Source organism: Sceloporus undulatus, chromosome 5 (assembly GCF_019175285.1).
Source record: "Sceloporus undulatus isolate JIND9_A2432 ecotype Alabama chromosome 5, SceUnd_v1.1, whole genome shotgun sequence".
In the NCBI taxonomy this organism is placed as follows: domain Eukaryota; kingdom Metazoa; phylum Chordata; class Lepidosauria; order Squamata; family Phrynosomatidae; genus Sceloporus; species Sceloporus undulatus.
Window position 1 is genome coordinate 160,646,294 of NC_056526.1, and position 17,683 is coordinate 160,663,976.

General features: G+C 39.3%; 1 protein-coding gene across 5 annotated transcripts in view; it reads left to right on the forward strand.

The window, feature by feature from the left end:
* Nucleotides 1-17,683, forward strand: part of PDE5A (phosphodiesterase 5A) — a 121,077-nt gene that overhangs the window by 93,440 nt on the left and 9,954 nt on the right. The gene's annotated exons all lie outside the window — the stretch shown is intronic.

A 17,683-nucleotide genomic window follows, 5' to 3' on the forward strand; every position in this document is an offset into this window, starting at 1 on the left:
GTACTGCTGATGATAAATCAATATAATCTCATCAGTTCCCAGTGTCCTGCGGCATTCTAAAGCTAAGTAGGTCGCCCCATGCTGTTAGCAGATCAGTGCCGAGAAATGAGAGCCAAATGGCAACATGCATTTCCTCTGAGTAAGGTATTTTAATATTGCTTGATGCCTCTCTTCAGCAAGATAGTTCAGAAAACCATATGTGAATGCGTGCATTAATGTTCCCATAGTATTCGATCTGCATACTATCTTCTGAAATAGATTCCTCCCTTGAAAAGGGTAGCACAAATTGAAAGTTCATGAATTAAATTACCTCATTAATCAACATATTTTAGCACTATAATCATATGAAAATGTGGATTGTTTATATATATCAATATAGGTCAAGGGAAGTAATAGTACCACTTTATTCCACTTTGGTCAGGCCACACCTGTAATACTGCATCCAATTTTGAGCAGCACAATTCAAAAAGGATGTTGACAAGTTGGAGCATGTCCAAAGGAGAACATGTCCTATGAAGAGAGACTTGGGGAGCTGGGTATGTTTAGCCTGGAGAAGACAGTGGAACACACTCGCTTGGAGAGTAGTGGAGTCTCCCTCTTCGGAGGTTTTTAAACAGGCTGGATGGCCATCTGTTGGGGATGCTTTGATCGTGTGTTCCCGCAGGGCAAGGGGTTGGACTGGATGGCCCTTGAGGTCTCTTCCAGCTCTGATTTTTATATATAAAAACCAAGATCCTCCATTGTCAACATAACTACAACAATTGAGCTCTGTCATACTTATGTCTGATAATATCACAATCCAAAACCCTGCCTGATAGCTCCCTCACTAAAGCATTTCCTGCATGTTGGAGACAAGGGCACTCAGAAATGACCTCTGGAATGTTCTCCCAGTTGTGGAGCACATTGACAACAGGCAGCTGGAGAGATTCCTCAGGATCCTGCCACAACTACTTTTCTCAAAGCATCCTTCTGCATTCATGGATTAAACTTAATTCAGATGATGTGCTGGCAAGGATTCGGGGAGAATTGCATCCTGAAATTTTAGTCTTTATAAGAAGCATTTTAAGTATAATTTTAAAGGAATTACCTCACAAGCAAAACGTATATTGATTACTTCAATACTATGTAGTTTCTGTTGCAACGGGACATAAAGGTGACCAGTGATTGCATATCTACTGCATATCTGGATTTGTGTGTTTTAAACATAGAGTGAATGAGAAACTTAGCAGTGAGATATGCATTATATGGATGTTTTAAAATATACAATCCCATGCTCTTTGTAGGTTTTAAAGGACCATTTCAGTGAAGATAGCAGTTAGCTTTTGGGAGGTAATACTCTGTTGCTACCTAATTACTTTCTAATTTTGCTACCTTCACAGTGAAGCTTTAAATGCAATTGTTTACTTTAAATGTAATTGCTATCTTCCTTCTAAAGTTGGGGACTGCACAGAATGAGGGCAATTCATGGGAAATCCACCTTGAGTTGTAGGGTTATTTACCTCTGATCTCTTCACCAACCATTTCACTGAAGCTTGATAACTAGCAAATGAATGTATGAACAACCCCCGTTGAAAAAAAATCATTGTCTTAAGAAACCTAACTCTACAATGTTTAATCTACAAGTGCTTTTTCATGAATACAAGTCATCATTTGGTGTGGCAAGTATCCAGTAATGTCAATGAGTATGCAGAATGGGCCATAAAAAAACCACTAGGATTTAATAATAATAATAATAATAATTTTTTATTTATATACCGCCCTGTGGCGAACCAATCCGGGTGGTTTACAACATTAAAATAACATACAGCATAAAAACAATATATTTCCCTCCCCCCTTAAAAAGTTATTAAACAACATATCTAATTTAAAACCACAATAACTAGTTAAAATAACAATAAATTAAACAAAATAATACCAACCAATAAACCACTGCAACTTCAATTCTAAAGAAAAGGGGCTTTGGAGACATTACTGAGGAGGGGGGAAATCTTGAGATCCTGAGGCCGGGATATTTCAATCTGGGAAGGCCTGCCTGAAGAGATCCGTCTTGACAGCCTTTTTGAAGCTGTCCAAAGATGTTAATTGACGGATCTCATCCGGCAGGCCGTTCCAGAGCCTGGGGGCGACAACAGAGAAAGCCCTCCGGGAGGTCGCCGCTAGCCTCGATTTTTGAGGCTGCAACAAGTTCCTCCCAGAGGACCGGAGAGCGCGGGGAGGATTGTATGGGAGGAGGCGGTCTCTGAGATAGCTTGGACCCAAGCCATTTAGGGCTTTAAAGGTAATAACCAACACCTTGTACTGGGCCCGGAAACCAATAGGCAGCCAGTGGATTTGGCTACTCTTTTGTAGTTGTATGGTTATATAGATATTTGTACTAGTCTACTGAGGCTTATAACATTTAGAGATATCACCAAAGTAGTATTTGAATACTAGACAAAAGCAGGGACAAGCTGAATAAAGAAAGCCAGCATGGTGTATTGGTTTGAGTGTAGAACTCGGGTTCTGGAAAATGGGGTTTGAAGCACTGCTCAACCATGAAAACCCCCTGGATGACCTTACAGAAGTCATATTCTCTCCGCCTCCGAGGAAGGCAATGGCAAACGCCTGTTGAACAAATCTTGCCAAGAAAACCCTGTAATAGAGTTGCCATAAGCTTGAAGTGCCTTGAAGGCGCACAACAGCAACAACAATAAAGCTGAATGAAAACATATTTTTCTTAATAACAGGTCTATTTCAGATTATTTTTGTGAAAGCACCATGTCTTGAAAATAGTACAGTTGAAAAGGGGGTTTCTTTAACTAAATACAATTAGCCTCCATTTGAAGATTTATTCAATCATATTCCTTATTGACACACTATGGTGTTACAATAACCATTAATCTCAAGAGGGGCAAATCCGAGATGCATAGAACAGAGATAGGACTGAGTTTGTGTCCCTCCAGAAATCTACCTCCCATTATCTCTCATGGGTGATGCCATGCTGACAGTATCTGGAAGGCATTCTCCACCCTTGACAAAGCAAATGGTAGGATAAATATACCAAAATTCCTATTATCTGCCTTTATTGAGCCAAATTCTGGAGTTACATAAAATCCATTCAACTATCTTTTATAATCAGCCAACTTTGTTGATTCTAGCAAGACAGTAAAAATGTAACTGCAGTTAGAATCTAACTTCCTTGACACCGACAGGACACAGGTCTGTATATGTCTCTTACCAATGTTGCAAAAGCACCATACATGATTTTGAAATACTTTACTTAGATAATATAGCCTCTAACACAATGTCACTTACCATTTAGGGTGCTGATACTCATCTGAGTTATTGAAACATTTGAACAAGTATTTATATATAGTTTCTGAGGACAGTATTTTTGTACTAGGCCAAGTCATTGATCATATATTTGGTGTTCTCTTTTAAATGTGCATTAACTTTTGGAGGCAGGAATTCTGAAAGACTGGTTCTCTTTTATTCTTCAGTCACAAACACACTTTATTCAAACTCATTAAAAGTATTTTCTTCTTCCCCTTTCCAAAAGTATTATATGTAGTATACCACTTGGGCAGAAAAAAATACACAGCCTAGTAATTTTATCTAAATAGCTACTCAGTGAACATCTTTTCCTTTTCATTGTACGGTTTCCCACACTTTCAACAATAAATGCAAGAAAGAGTCATTCAGTTGTTTCCACCTTCTCATTTATTCCCTGATGAATATTCAGAAGCAATTTTCAAGAATTGTTCCTACTAGCAAATCCCTCTGAAGGCATTGGTATATGGGTGTTATAATATTTGCCCTATTTAAAATATTTTGTGTTTGGAATCAAAACGTTTGCAGGTGGAAATTCTGCCTAGAAGTGTAAGGAGCACATTTGTAAGATGTTGTCAACTGGAAATTTTTGATAACCAAGTCTTGAATAGGTAGAGGTTTTGCTATATTGAAGGTCACAATGATAAACTTTGGGCACTCTATGATACCACATTTCAGAGTAGTTTCTCAGAAATGGAAAATACTAGCAGAATGTTTCTTAGCAAGTGATGGCAACTAGATGGCACTAAAGCTACATAGACCAGGGCATTGATTAAATCTGCTACAGATGCAGATCTACCTAAAAATCACTCTACCTAAAAATACAAAACCAAAAGTCAAGGTGCCAGCAAAACTTTAAAAATCACTTATAAAGCACAAAACAATGAAGCATAAAGTACAGTGGTGCCTCGGGATACGAAATGATTGGGTTACGAAATTTCCGGGATACGAAAAAGTTGGATTGGCAAAAACTGTTTCGGGTTACGAAATATTTTTCGGGTTACGAAATTCATTTCGGCGCGAAATTCAAATGCTGCAAAGTGCAGCTATAGGCTTTCCAGTGCTAACGGAAAAGTGTTTCGGGTTACGAAATTTTCGGGTTACGAAAGGAATGGCGGAACGAATTAATTTCGTAACCCGAGGCACCACTGTATAATAAAAATAAAGCAATCTGGCTTAACAATTGTTGAGTGAAACCAGAAACCAGCGTAGTGGTCTAAGTGTAGGACTAGACTCCGGGGAGAGCAGGGTTCAAATCCGCGCTCACCCATGGAAGCCACCTGGTGACCCTGTGAATGAGATATCCAAGGCTTCCTGTCTTAACTGCTCTACTCAGATCTGCAGGTTCAGACTTTGACCTTCCTGACTGAGTCTAACCATTTGGCATGCAATTTTCCTCTCTTTCTACTGCCCTCCACCTTTAATAGCATTTTTGTCTTTTCTGATATGTCATGTCTTCTCATGTTGAGGCCAAAGTATGTCAGTCTCAGTTTAGTCATCCAGGCTTCCAGGGAGACTTCAGGCTTGATCTGTTCTTTTTTAGTCATTCACAGTATCTTCTCCAGCACCACATCTGAAATTAGCTGATTTTCTTTCTATGTGCTTTCTTCACTGTCCAGTCCAGCTCTCATATCCATATATTGAGACAGAGAATACAATGGCTTGGATTATTCTAATTTTAGTGTTCAGTTGTATATCTTTACACTTTAGGATCTTGTCTAATTCTTTCATAGTTGCTCTTCCCATTCCCAGCCTTATATACGAGATTTTACAAATATGTTTTCAAAGAACAGGAAGGATTGTACAGTCAATGGAATAAATGCTTATACAATTATTTAAAAATACAAAAAAATTGAACAATTTGGTTTAAATGTGGACAGGAAAAACAAAACTAAAGTCTAAACCCCACTGCAGAAATAATCCAGTTTGAGACCACTTTAATTGCCCTGGCTCAGTGTTAGGGAATCCTGGGAACTATAGTTTATTGTGGCACCAGAGCTCTGTGACAGAGAAGGCTAAATGTCTCCCAGAATTCCCTAGAACTGAGCCAAGGTAATTAAAATGGTCTCAAACTGGATCATTTCTGCAGTGTGTTTTGGGTCTAAGAGACTGCTGAATCAGCATCTAATTTCTTATGTAGCTTGAGCATTGGTTTCAAAGTATTTCTGTAATATAGACCTGCATGTACTTTTGGGTCATTTTAACCATATTATTTCAATATTTGGGGTGTGTAAGAGTAGAATTAGATCAAAGACCTCAAACAGAGTTTGACATGTCAAGGAAAAGGGTGAGTCAGTGTTTGTCCTTGCAAGCAGGCTAACTCATGTTCTTTTCCTTTTCAGTCTGACATGAAAGGGTCAGACTTAGGTGAATGTGTATTTTTTTAAATTGATCTATTTTTTCTTCCATGATCAAATGGTCTCAAACATGTATGTATCAGCAATCAGATTTGCATATTAATCATGCATCTATCTTATAATATTCAGCCCCAAAGCATGAAAAATGTAAAATATGAAGGTGAGTTAAATGAAAGAAATGGCTTTCACCATTTGAGGTAGCATCTCTGCAAAATATAATACGCACATCACCTACTTCCACCCTCACTGTTCCTGGCCAAAGGGGCTTCTGTGATACTTTGGACAAACCACTGGAGAACACCCTTCATTTAGTAAGTGAATATTAAGAGATAAATGTAAATCAAACTTATGCTGACTGCAAATAATTGGTTGTTACAAAGCTCCATGTCCTTTTCATCCCATTCCCTTGAACATGTTTGTGTAATTGTTTCTATTAAAATTGTTGTTATATTGTAAAACGGTGAGACTGTTGAAGTAGTGATGGGGTACAAGGGAGGGGAATGTGTTTTGTATAGGGTTGTCAGGGTGAAAACTGTCATGTAGAAAAGAGAATTTCTGCTTGTTACCTGGTTGGCAAGCAATGCTAGCTGAAATTCTTTCTTCTTCACAACCATTAAATGTATAGGGGCCCTCACCAGTTTTCAATCTGGCAGCTTAGTTTGTAACCACAAGAAGTAATTTTCAAGTAACTAAAATTATTGTTTTGGTTACTTCTGAGAAACAGGAAAGAGGGTTTTTAAAGATTTCTATTAAAAACACAGAGAAAAGATTTTGTGTCATTAGATTTATTAGGAATTTCGAAAAAGCTGCAACCATTCTTGATTGAGTTATAAGGATGTATTCCTCTGAGAGCTAAACAACTGAGCCAATTCAATTAACAACTAAAACCAAATGATCAATTAATCAATTAAAGGCAAATGCACATTTGATTGTTTTGAGCCAGAAGTGGTGGATATCATAGGCAGTTTTCTTTCATGGTCAAGTCCAAGCGTTCAAATATTTGTTTACTTGTGATCCTGTAGCTATCAACTTCTTAAATTTCAGCTAAGAAATGAAAATAAGGAAAATCCATAACTGGATGACAGTCACCAGTTGATCTGTATAAACAGAAAAAAAGAAATACAACACATAGGACATGTCTACACTACACTTCCTATGATACTTGATACCAATTCACAGTATCATGGCTATTTCCAAGGAAACCAGGAAACTATAGCTAGGATGCACCACTACACAGAGGTACCTCCATGTAGCAACTTGGCAGATGATATGACTCCCCCCCCCCCCCCGTGCCAGCAATTTCAACCAAACCAATCATTGACCCACACAAAATGGAGGCCAATAATTGTTGGGAGTATGGAAAGGCAGGAAAACTAGAAGCAATGGAAAGGTGCACTGGCAGGCTTATCATAGGTGCATTACAGAGCGCCCAAAATGGGCGCTGTGCCGGCACTGCCGCTTGCTGTGTCCGGGAACCACAGCGGACAAACAGTACGGTTCCTGGACACAACAAAAAGAAGCCGCAAAAAGCGGCTTCTTTTTGCGCCCTGGAAGTGGTGCTGCGAGTCGCTAGGCACGCACTCGCGGTGTCACTTCCGCCGCATGACGTGCAGACACTAGGCGTCTGCGACATCAGGATGGCGGCGCCCGTGTAGAATGGGCGCTGCCATTTTGTACGCGCCAAGTGCATACTAGGGTTAAGGGCATCTGGAAAGGATGTCTGGAAAGGGGCATCTGGAACGGGCCATACTTTCATCTTCCTGTATTTGGAACCTGCAAAATTAGCTTATCACTTTTTCCAGGAATAACAGACAGAAAAGGAGAACAAACACACTAAGCCACCAATTGGCTCCAGAGAGCCAAAACCTGAGCCCATTCCAACATTTATTTATTTATGTATGTTATTTATTTTTCATTGACCACCTACTAATCAAAGATTTTGGGAAGGTACTGCACTAAATTCAAACATCAAATACAAAAACAATTGTTTAAAAATGCATAATAGAACAAAGATAAAACCAGTTCTCAAGGATATAGTCAGAGCTTGGAAATGTTAATTTTGGAGGCTACAGCCTCTGGAGCCTCCCCCCACCCCAAGACCAGGCCCTACTAACTGGAGAACTCTGGGAGCTGCAGTTCAAAATAATTACTTCTTGTAGGTACAGTGGTCACAACTGATTCTTCCATTTCACATGGCTAGTTATCTTGTCCAGTGTCAGGAGATCAACCATACATTGAGCTTCATGCAAGAGTTATCAGGGGCAAATAATTTCAAAACATAATTCACCTCATTTCTTTTGAAATTCTTCTTCTTCAATTCCCTGCGCAAAGAAAAAAAATGGATAATTTCTGAAACATTCTGTTTGAAAGAAAGCTGAGAACACCACATGTTAGGTGCATTGGGCTTGTTTCTGATAAAGGTGCTATACAGACCGCCCCTTTCCTGGCTGGATCAGGGCCGTGGCAACCTCACACTGTGGCCCTGATCCGGCCTCTGGAGGGTGCAAAAAAGAGCATCAAAAAGCGGCTCCTTTTTTGCCCTCCTAAGGGCGCTATAGCCACAGCAGCACGGATGTGTGGTTCCCCTATGGCACTGCATCATGTGGATGCAGCGCCTGAGTCGCACCATGATGCTATGCACTGTCTGGAATGGCACATGGCATCATGACTGATCACGGGAACTTCTAAGAATGACCATATAACACCGGTCTTGCACTGGCTGTCTATTTGTTTCTGGGCAAAGTACAAGGTGTTGGTGATTACCTTTAAAGCCCTACATGGCTTGGGCCCAGAGTACTTGAGGAAACACCTTCTTCCCTATTGTCCGTCCCGCATACTAAGGTCCTCTGGAAGAAATCTATTACAGCCAAAAATATCTAGGTTAACATCAGTTTCCCAGAGGGCCTTCTCTACTACTGCTCCTAAACTATGGAACGACCTGCCGGAGGAGATCCATCACATTTCCACTCTGACAGCGTTTAAGAAAGCACTCAAGATAGATCTCTTCTGGCAGGCCTTTCCAACTTAGTTACCCTCCCCAGATATAGAGATATTGTCTCCTCATTGGTCTATTCTTCCCCACCTATGTTTCTGCCTTTTTAAAAATGCTTTTAATGTATTTAATATTTTTAATACTATTATTGTTTAATTCTGTTTTAGTACTGGGTATGGGGGGGCGGTAGGTCTAGGGTTTGATTTTTAACTCTATTGTAATTGATGTACAGTGGACCCTTGTTATACGCTGGGGTTTAGTTCCAAGATCTCCCGTGTATAACAAAATCCGTGTATGCTCAAGTCCCATTGAATATAATGACATAGCAAAATGGTGTCCCTTATAAAAACTGGAAAATCAAAGTTTGATAATTGAAATTTATACTTTTTTTGAACATTTTCAAACTGTGTATGCTTGAATCCGTGTATAAAAAATCCGTGTATAAGAAGGGTCGACTGTATTTTATTGTTGTAACCTGCCCAGATTCTTTGTGATTGGGTGGGCTATAAATAAATCTTTATTATTATATTATTATTATGATGCCCTGTGGGTGGGGCTAGGACATCTAGTATCAGGACGCTGAGTCCTGACTCTGCCCACAGGCTGGCACAAAGTACCAGTCTGTACAGGGCCTTAGTCATATGTAGAACAGGCACAGTGAAATCAGAGAAAGTTGGGCTAAACTGATTAAATAATTTTACTTAATTTCAGCCAGGTGTACTCTAATGGAATAAATTGTTTCTGAGAAAACTATCCACCATTAGTGTTAGATTTTCCATCAACATTTCTACAGTATTAAAATTTCCCCCCAAAACACAGCTTACTTCATTCTCTTCATCTTTTTCTTCACTACTCTGTAAAGGAAAAGAAAAAAATGGTTATGTGTCCCATGCAGAAGATCAGCTAGGAGTAGTGCAAATAGATGAGACTATGACACAGGGAAAAGGACATCCTTGTCCCATCCTTATTGCATGATTGCAAAAATATTTTCAGATGTAGCTCCAACATGTAGCTCCATGTTGCGCTTATCCGGTCATTGTCCTGTCATTGAACTGCATTTGACTGCAACCGTGCAAAAGACTTTCACATGACGTCATGCTTATCCTGTCATTGTTCCGTCACTGAAGTGGAATTGTCCTGTTATTTTTTAATAATGCGAGTTCGCATTAATATAAATCCACTTAAATGACGGGACAAAGCACAACATCTCTGAAATGCTTTCGTGTAATCATGATAAGGATTGGATAAGGACGAGAGAGTGATCTGCTTTGCTCCCAGCTGGGTCTCATCCCTGTGTGAAAATCTCCAATTCCTACTACCTATAAAAGTACCCACATCGTTTTTTTTAAAAAAAATTAATTATATAATTTCAAACTCTGAGCCAGTTTCATAAGCCTTAAAATTTCCACAAAGAAAACAAAACCACTTTCCCATCTCTTTTTCTTCTCTTCTTTATAAAGAATATGGTAAGATTTTAAAAGCCTTATTTTCAAGAAAAGCTTACCAGTGCAAGCAGGATCAGTACTGGCCACATAGCCCCAAAAAGCCACAATAAACTACAGACTTAGTACTATTTCTTAGGAAATAATGTTCCTGTTCTTACAGAATTTTATTATGCAAACTCTGAATAATTTTTTTTTTAAAAAAATCTTGACGCTTTCCCCAAACCAGCACTTACAGCTTGCTCTTTGATGTCTTCTTTATTTTCCTATAAAGAAAAGGAGGGGATGATTGAAGTTTCTTTTGAACTTGTCTATTTTGGGAAAAAAACAACACAAAAAACTAAGAACAGTACAAGCAGAAGATCAAGTGTATTAAGAAAGTATCTCCTTAAATGCCTGCCCTTAACAGAGCTGGTTTTCTGACCTAGGTCCCAGCTTTGGGAACATTGACTACCCCACCTCTCCTCTCCTTGTGGAGTATACCAGATGCTTGAGGCCAATTCTTGGGTACCAAAGACCTCACTGACATGGCTTTGAAGAAGGCTGGGTGGGGTTCATCTAACCACCAGGAGACTGAATAGCAGGGGTAGTGAATTATCAGGCCTGCCACTCAAAAACTGTTTCCTATTACTAACCTATATCCTCAGGCCAGGCAAAGGGCGGGGGCCGGGAGAAGTCCTCCAGGAGCCCCACCTCCAGAGGGTGAAATCCCATCCCTGGAGGGCAAAAGCCCCGCCCCCAGTACACGACGCCCAAAAGGTTCACCATTAGCGCCCTAAGGCACTGAGTTCCCAAGCCATTTACAGCTATATATGTGTGTGTGTTAGCTGTTTTAAAAATGCAAATACTTGAAAAGCTCTGATTGTGCTTACAATATTAATTTTAAAACTTCATCTGACAAAACCTAAGAAAATGGTAGATTTGCACATATTTTGGGTGGGGCTTGTGTGTGTTCCCCACCTAATGCTTGGAAACAAGTACCTGCCTCAGCCTAAAGATTACTTTTGTTCTGATGGACAATGGAATAAATACCTGAAAAGAAAATTCCCACAGATACTTACCACTTCAGTATTCACATGCTGAAGTTTCTAGAAGAAGACAGAGATTCATGCATTAATGTATATGTGCCAAAATAACACATGCTAAATTATTCTGTGTCAGTATGTCAGTACCGAGCTAGAAGGATCAATGTGTCGATGTGCTACCAATGCTTGAACAAATTCTTTTTTTGGAGTATAGTTCTCAATGAACATGACAGAAGGGCTATTTTGAAAATTGTAGTCCAAAAGAGTAACTTTCACAACCATAAGGGGTATTACTAATTTAGCTATTCCCTTTAGATAAAAAGGGGTTAAGTGAAGTACACTAGTCAGTATGATTTCTTTGACATAATGCATGTAATTTCCAAACAGGATTCTCAACACTAGAGAATTCTAGAGAATTTACAGTATTAAAAGCACTGTAAGAATTGGGTCAGATTTCTACTTGGAGATGTATCTTACTCCTTGTAGCTCCATTCATTCTGCCATACCATATGAAAACGGGGACATATATTACCAAGCAATATAAAGGTAAGGTTAAGATGGCAAAAGTTATTAAAGAGGAAGAACACACAAGCTAGGAGAATATGCAGCAGTTTGCTTTTGCCTGAGCCTATTAGGAAGAGCAAGATTCTGCCCTTCTCCTCTCCTCTTTCCCCTCCTGAATGAATTGAGTACAAACTACTTTTGCACTTTAAACTATTTGCACCAATTAAAGTAAGCCAAGGTAAAAGGGAGAAAGTGAAAGGAGAAGAGAGAAACTAGAGCATTTGGAAGACAGCTGAATGAAATGGGATGAGAGAGGATTAATTAGTACTGTCCCTGCCAAACTGAGAAAGTTGGAGATGTGATGTGAAGGAAATAAAAGAGTCTCTAGGAGTCAGCTTTAACCGATGTAGGCTCTCTTTACAAGAGGCTTTTGGGAACAGTAGGAAGGAAGGATAGAAAACACATGGCAAAAAACATACCCTTTTTCCTTTTCCACCCTGAAAGAAAAGGAAAAAAATAAGATTTATTCCAGTACAATGCTGATCTTTTTTTTTAATGCAAACCATATGTGAGGTAAAATTAAGGTATAAACCATTATGATATCCTGCTCCCAGAAAAAACATCCAACAATGCCAATGGCACACAAGAAGGGATTATGGAGAAGGAGCCTGAGGAAAACATCTTGAATTCTACCCTTGCTTTCTGAATGGCTTCATAACTGGCCTTCTAGAAAGAGCTATTTCAAATATAAAGGCTAGCATGTAAAGGCATACCCTCCAACATTTCACAGAAGAAAACTGGGACATGTGTGGCATACTAACATCAGAGCATGGCCCAGATGGTTTTTTAAAAGGAAGAACAGTTTAGCTAGAAGAAGCTGCAGCAGTTTTCTTTTGCCTGAGTCAAGTGGGAAGTGCAAAATTCAACCTCTTCCACATCCCCCTTTCCATTTAATTGTGAGCAAATTACTTTTGCACATTGAACTCAGTTTGCAGCAATTAAAATTTTTGTTTGCAGCTCAGGATGAAGGGGCAAAGTGGGAGAAGGAGAAAGAAACCGTTCTCAAGGCAAATGGGAAAAATGGAACAACAGAGGATTAATAATTGGTTCTGTCACTGCCAAATTGATACACCTGGAAGGTATATAAAGGCAGGGTTAGATTGGGAAAGTCTTTCTTATTCTAACTTTTCCACTTTGCTCAAAAAGATTAGATGCAGCATATAACAATTCTCTAATTCTCAAGGCCCATATTCCATCTGTTCTAATTTAGGAGAGCCCACAAATAATGCTATGCTTGCGGCCTACACAATAATAGTATCAATAATGTCTTAAATTCAAGTAAAACTTGAAAAGGAAGGCTGTGCAGAGACACTTACCCCAATGTAGTCCAAGCCAAATGGGCCCTGAAAGATGAAGCCAGAACTTTTAAGAAGACAACTAAAGAGATACCTGCAACCACCCTAAACAATTCCTCTCTCTTTCTTTTGGCTGGAAGAGAAGGAGGCCCAGAATGATCTGTCTACTTAAACAAGCAAACAAAAACAACTCACCCCTGTTCCTGTAGTAGGTTTTCCACCCTGGTAGAATGACAAAAATATATTAATCACATTATATTTTTTATGATCATTATTTTCTAGACAGCTGAGAGAGTTTCAAGGGGTTTATAAGCTTTGTTTTCCACTGAGATACAAGTCTTTGGTGTCTCAGGAGATTATCAGATGGGAAGGTAATAACAGGAAAAGGATGGGAGCAAAGCACTATGCTCCCATCCTTATTGCAAAGATTATCAGACACATGGCACTTATCCTATGATTATCCCGTCAATGAAGAGGAATTGTCCCATCACTTCAGTATTAACAGGTTATCCTGTTATTAAGATATGGAGGTAAATGATGGGACATTTCCTCTTCATTGACAAGATAATCATGGGATAATCACATCTTCTGATAATCTTCACACAATAGGCATTAAGGATGGGAGCCTCCCGCTTTGCTCTGTTCCTATTTCTGTCTGATAATCTTTTCAGTCTTTTCGTTGAAAGGATCTCCAAGGTGGTTTAGAAGAAAATAAAACTTCTCCTAAGGGCAGTAATTATTCTTCTGATTTCTGATGTGCATTGACAAGACCCAAGAAAGGGATATTTGCTTCTCTATGCCTCTGTAAATATAAGCTTATAGGATAAAGCCAATAACCTTAAGAAAGACATTTCGAGAAATTTAGAATGGAGTGAAATCCCATATAAAATTTGGCAAACATACAACAATGATGTCACAAGGAGGAGGATTGTGACTTAAAGAAGCCCAGATGGCTGGACTGGGACTCCAGGACAGGGACGTAGCCAGGATTTTGGGAAGGGGGGGGGGCCCAACAAAAGGCCCCCCTATAATATGGGGGGTGGGGGGGGGGGCGGAGCCGCACAAACCATTGATTTTTTCTAACGGGAGGGGGGGCCCGGCCCCCAAGAACCCCCCCCCCCCCCGGCTACGTCCCTGTCCAGGAGGACCACATTTAACTCCAGGGCCTAAGATTCTCCACTTTGACATAAAGGGGAAGCTATTACAGCTAGTACAGATGCTTGAGTAATTTGATCTGAGTGGCTTCTCAAACAAACTGCCTGGATTTACATCATATCGATTAATGTGAAAATCAGAATACAATTATTAATTCGGTTATGCACTCCTTGGCATTTTATGATGCATTTCTTGGCTCAAAAACATTTGTTGTTGTGTGCCTTTAACTCATTTCTGGCCTATGGTGACCCTAAGGCAAACCAATCACAGGGCTTTTTGGGCAAGATTAGTTTAAAGGGTGCTTTTTATTGCCCTCCTCTGACGCTGAGAGTGTAACTAGCCCAAGGTCACTCAATGGGTTACCATGGCTGAGCAGGGATTCAGACCCTGGACTTCAGAGTCGTATACCAGTGGTCAAAGTATTACACCACTCTGGCTGTCCTCAAAAACATAAGAAAATACAATTTAAAATGTGTATCTTAGGATCAAACCTATTCGGAAATGCGTATGTTAAGGCATCAAAATAAATATGAAAATAGAACTGAGTAGACTTATTTTGATACGAATTCAAAACACACTGATCAAACCTGAATTGTTATTATTTTTCCTTTAGCAGCAACAAGAGTTGGATTCATCAAATAAAATTCACAAGAAAAAACAAAATTAAAAGAAGTCTCAGGAGGTTAAAAAAAAGGTTTGCTATGTTTTTATCTACAGATGCTATTCAGGCCTTCTACAGGAGGCCACATCAAGTCAAGTCTGTAGAAATTTCTGAACCAGAAATTCCAAAAACATTTACTGGCAGAATGAAACACCATCTAGAGGCTGAAACACATCAGGCTTCCTTTTAGCAAGAAAGGCACCATCATTTCAGCATCCTGATATGTGTGGATTAGGATTGCCAGGCCAGAACTCTTCCAGGACCTGAGATTTCAGGACCAAAACCTAAGAATGAGGGATGTTCCCTTGAGATGGCACAGGGGATGGACCCTCATAATATTACCAGGTGATGTTATAAAAAGTAAATTCTGGTTATGTAATAACCAGAGTTTCACAGAGAAAACCATTCAAATAAAACAAGTTACCAATGAGGGGCATTTTACACTCACACAAACACATAGAGGCTTTTCAGGGCAGTGCACTCTTTCTGAAATTCTTCTCCTTTTCCTGAATGACTGGAGAAGGAGGGTTCAGGCACTGAAATTGGAGTCAAGCATTGAGATCTGGAAATCCAAGTGTGGATCTCCTCACATGTGTTAAGTCCATCCTGAGAGGTATTGCCTTTTTCTGTTGTCCTTTTAGCATTGCATCAGGATCAGGGTACAGACATGTTCCTGCTATGCTTAATTGTTGCCTTGTTTGATTGCTGTATCTGAATATATGTACTGTATGCAAATGTGAGATGATGGGTTATGATATCATGTTGGTGAAGCTGGAAGAAGTAAAATTATTCCATGTGCAGCCTAGAATAATGAGCAGATGTGTGGGGAAGAAATATGAGTTCTCAATAACAAGATTGTTCCTGTGGGAATCCACAGCTTGATACAAAGGAACATAAAGATGAGAAGAATATGCTTTGAATTGCTGACAAATGGGGTGAAGGCTTTGTAATGAGTGAATTGTTTGAACTGTGACTGGGGAAAATTCTTCAGTCCTGACAACAACTATGCATTGTGATAATCTCTGCTTACTGAAGTGAAGTTAGTCTGTACATTACACATTGTAATGTAAAAACAAATAAATGTGGGGTTTCTGACCACTACGAGTGCTGGGGACTGTCATAGGTATATGCAGTCCATAGCCTCATCTCCCCCCCCCCACTCTTCCAATAGAAAGTGTTGCCTGAAATGCAGATCATTCACTTTTGAAAAGTGTTTCAGAGGTACCTTCTTTAGACTCAAACTCACCCTATGTCCTCTGTGTTCATGTCCATTCTCCTGTAGTGGGGTGAAAAAAGAATTATTTCTAAACTAGTCTATTGCAATAGCACAAGCATTTAATTTCTTTAAATAGAGACACCAGGGATATCTGGGCTGTCCAAGGATGGCATTGAACTCTGTAAAATATTTATGTGAAGATAAATGCCTTCTATTCTGACAGGCAATAGTGTGGAATAAATGTTTGAAAGCAAGGGGAAAAACCCCTCTACATACCAATTCGTGGTTTGCAGGAACAGGTTTCTGAAAAAACAGAAATGAGAGTTTCATGTTTCCATAGCTAATCTCAAAAACAAAGAGGAACTCATACATGAATAATCTGTCATATTATTCTAAATGTTCTAATGCCTATCCCCTTTAATGTCTAAATGCTGTATTTAAATATATGGCCTGGTGATGTTTTCCCCCTTTTTTTCTTAGTTGGGATGAGGAATCCAGAGCCAGAACCTAACTGAGTATTATACTTGATCTTCTACTTTTATTACACATTAATTTTTTAATGGGCAAATAATAATTTGAGAAGGGTGAAACTGGCAGTATGATGTAACTTCCATAAGAATAGCAAACAAAAGTTAGGATAGATTTGTCCTCTGCTAAAGGCTCCTAAATACAACTAGCCCTCTGCATCCACAGATTCAACCATCCATGGCTTGAAAATATATATTTTAAAAAATTTCAAAGAGGAAACTTTGATTTTTTCATTTTATATAAGGGACACCATTTTACTATGCCACTGTATATAATGGGACTTGAGCATTCCCAGATTTTGGTGTCCATGGGGGGGGGAGGGGTGGCCTGGAACCAAACCCCACTGGATCCCCAGAACCTACTATGTAACCAATTTACACTGTTGTTTTTGAGAAATGCCCATCTTAAATAGCAATGGATTCCTAATGCCAGCTAACTATTTTTGGTTTAAAATTTGTAAATTGACTATGTTCACTATTAGCAAACACTTACTCCTTTTCCTTTTCCACCCTGGAAGAAAGGAGAATGTAAGGGTTATTTATGAAACACAAGACATTTTCATAGGAGATAAGAAGCTTGTGAGTGTGCATGCATGTACAGTGCCAATCACAATGTGATTCTCTTTTTAGATTTCAGGAATACTTTCAGAATTTGGAAATGCTACTTTTTTGGACAACTTCTCTCAGACTCCTGTTGGCATTATGAATGGCCATACTGGCTATGAGATTCTGAGACCTTCTTTCCAAAAAGCCCCTTTTCCCAACTTTTGCTGATTGACACCTAGAAATGTCTAAATATAAGGTTGATGGTTGCAGGTTGAAGGACAGTCCTGGAAGAATGTATGAATTACATATTTAAGCTTATCATAGTGTGATCCAAGAAAAAGGGCAACAGAAAGGGAAAGTCAAAAAAGTTAGAAAAAGAGCCACAGAAAAACTCATCAGCTCTGCCTTCTCCTTTATTGAGAAATTTGTGGGATGGGCTGGGATTGAATTATCCAGGAAGATAAAAGCTCACCCCCTTTCCACACTGTGGCTTTTCACCCTGGGAGAGAGAAATGACATAATACTGAGATTGCTTCAAAAGCTTTCCATAGCTTTTACAAATATGTAGCTACTGTTCTCAACATCAGGAATAAG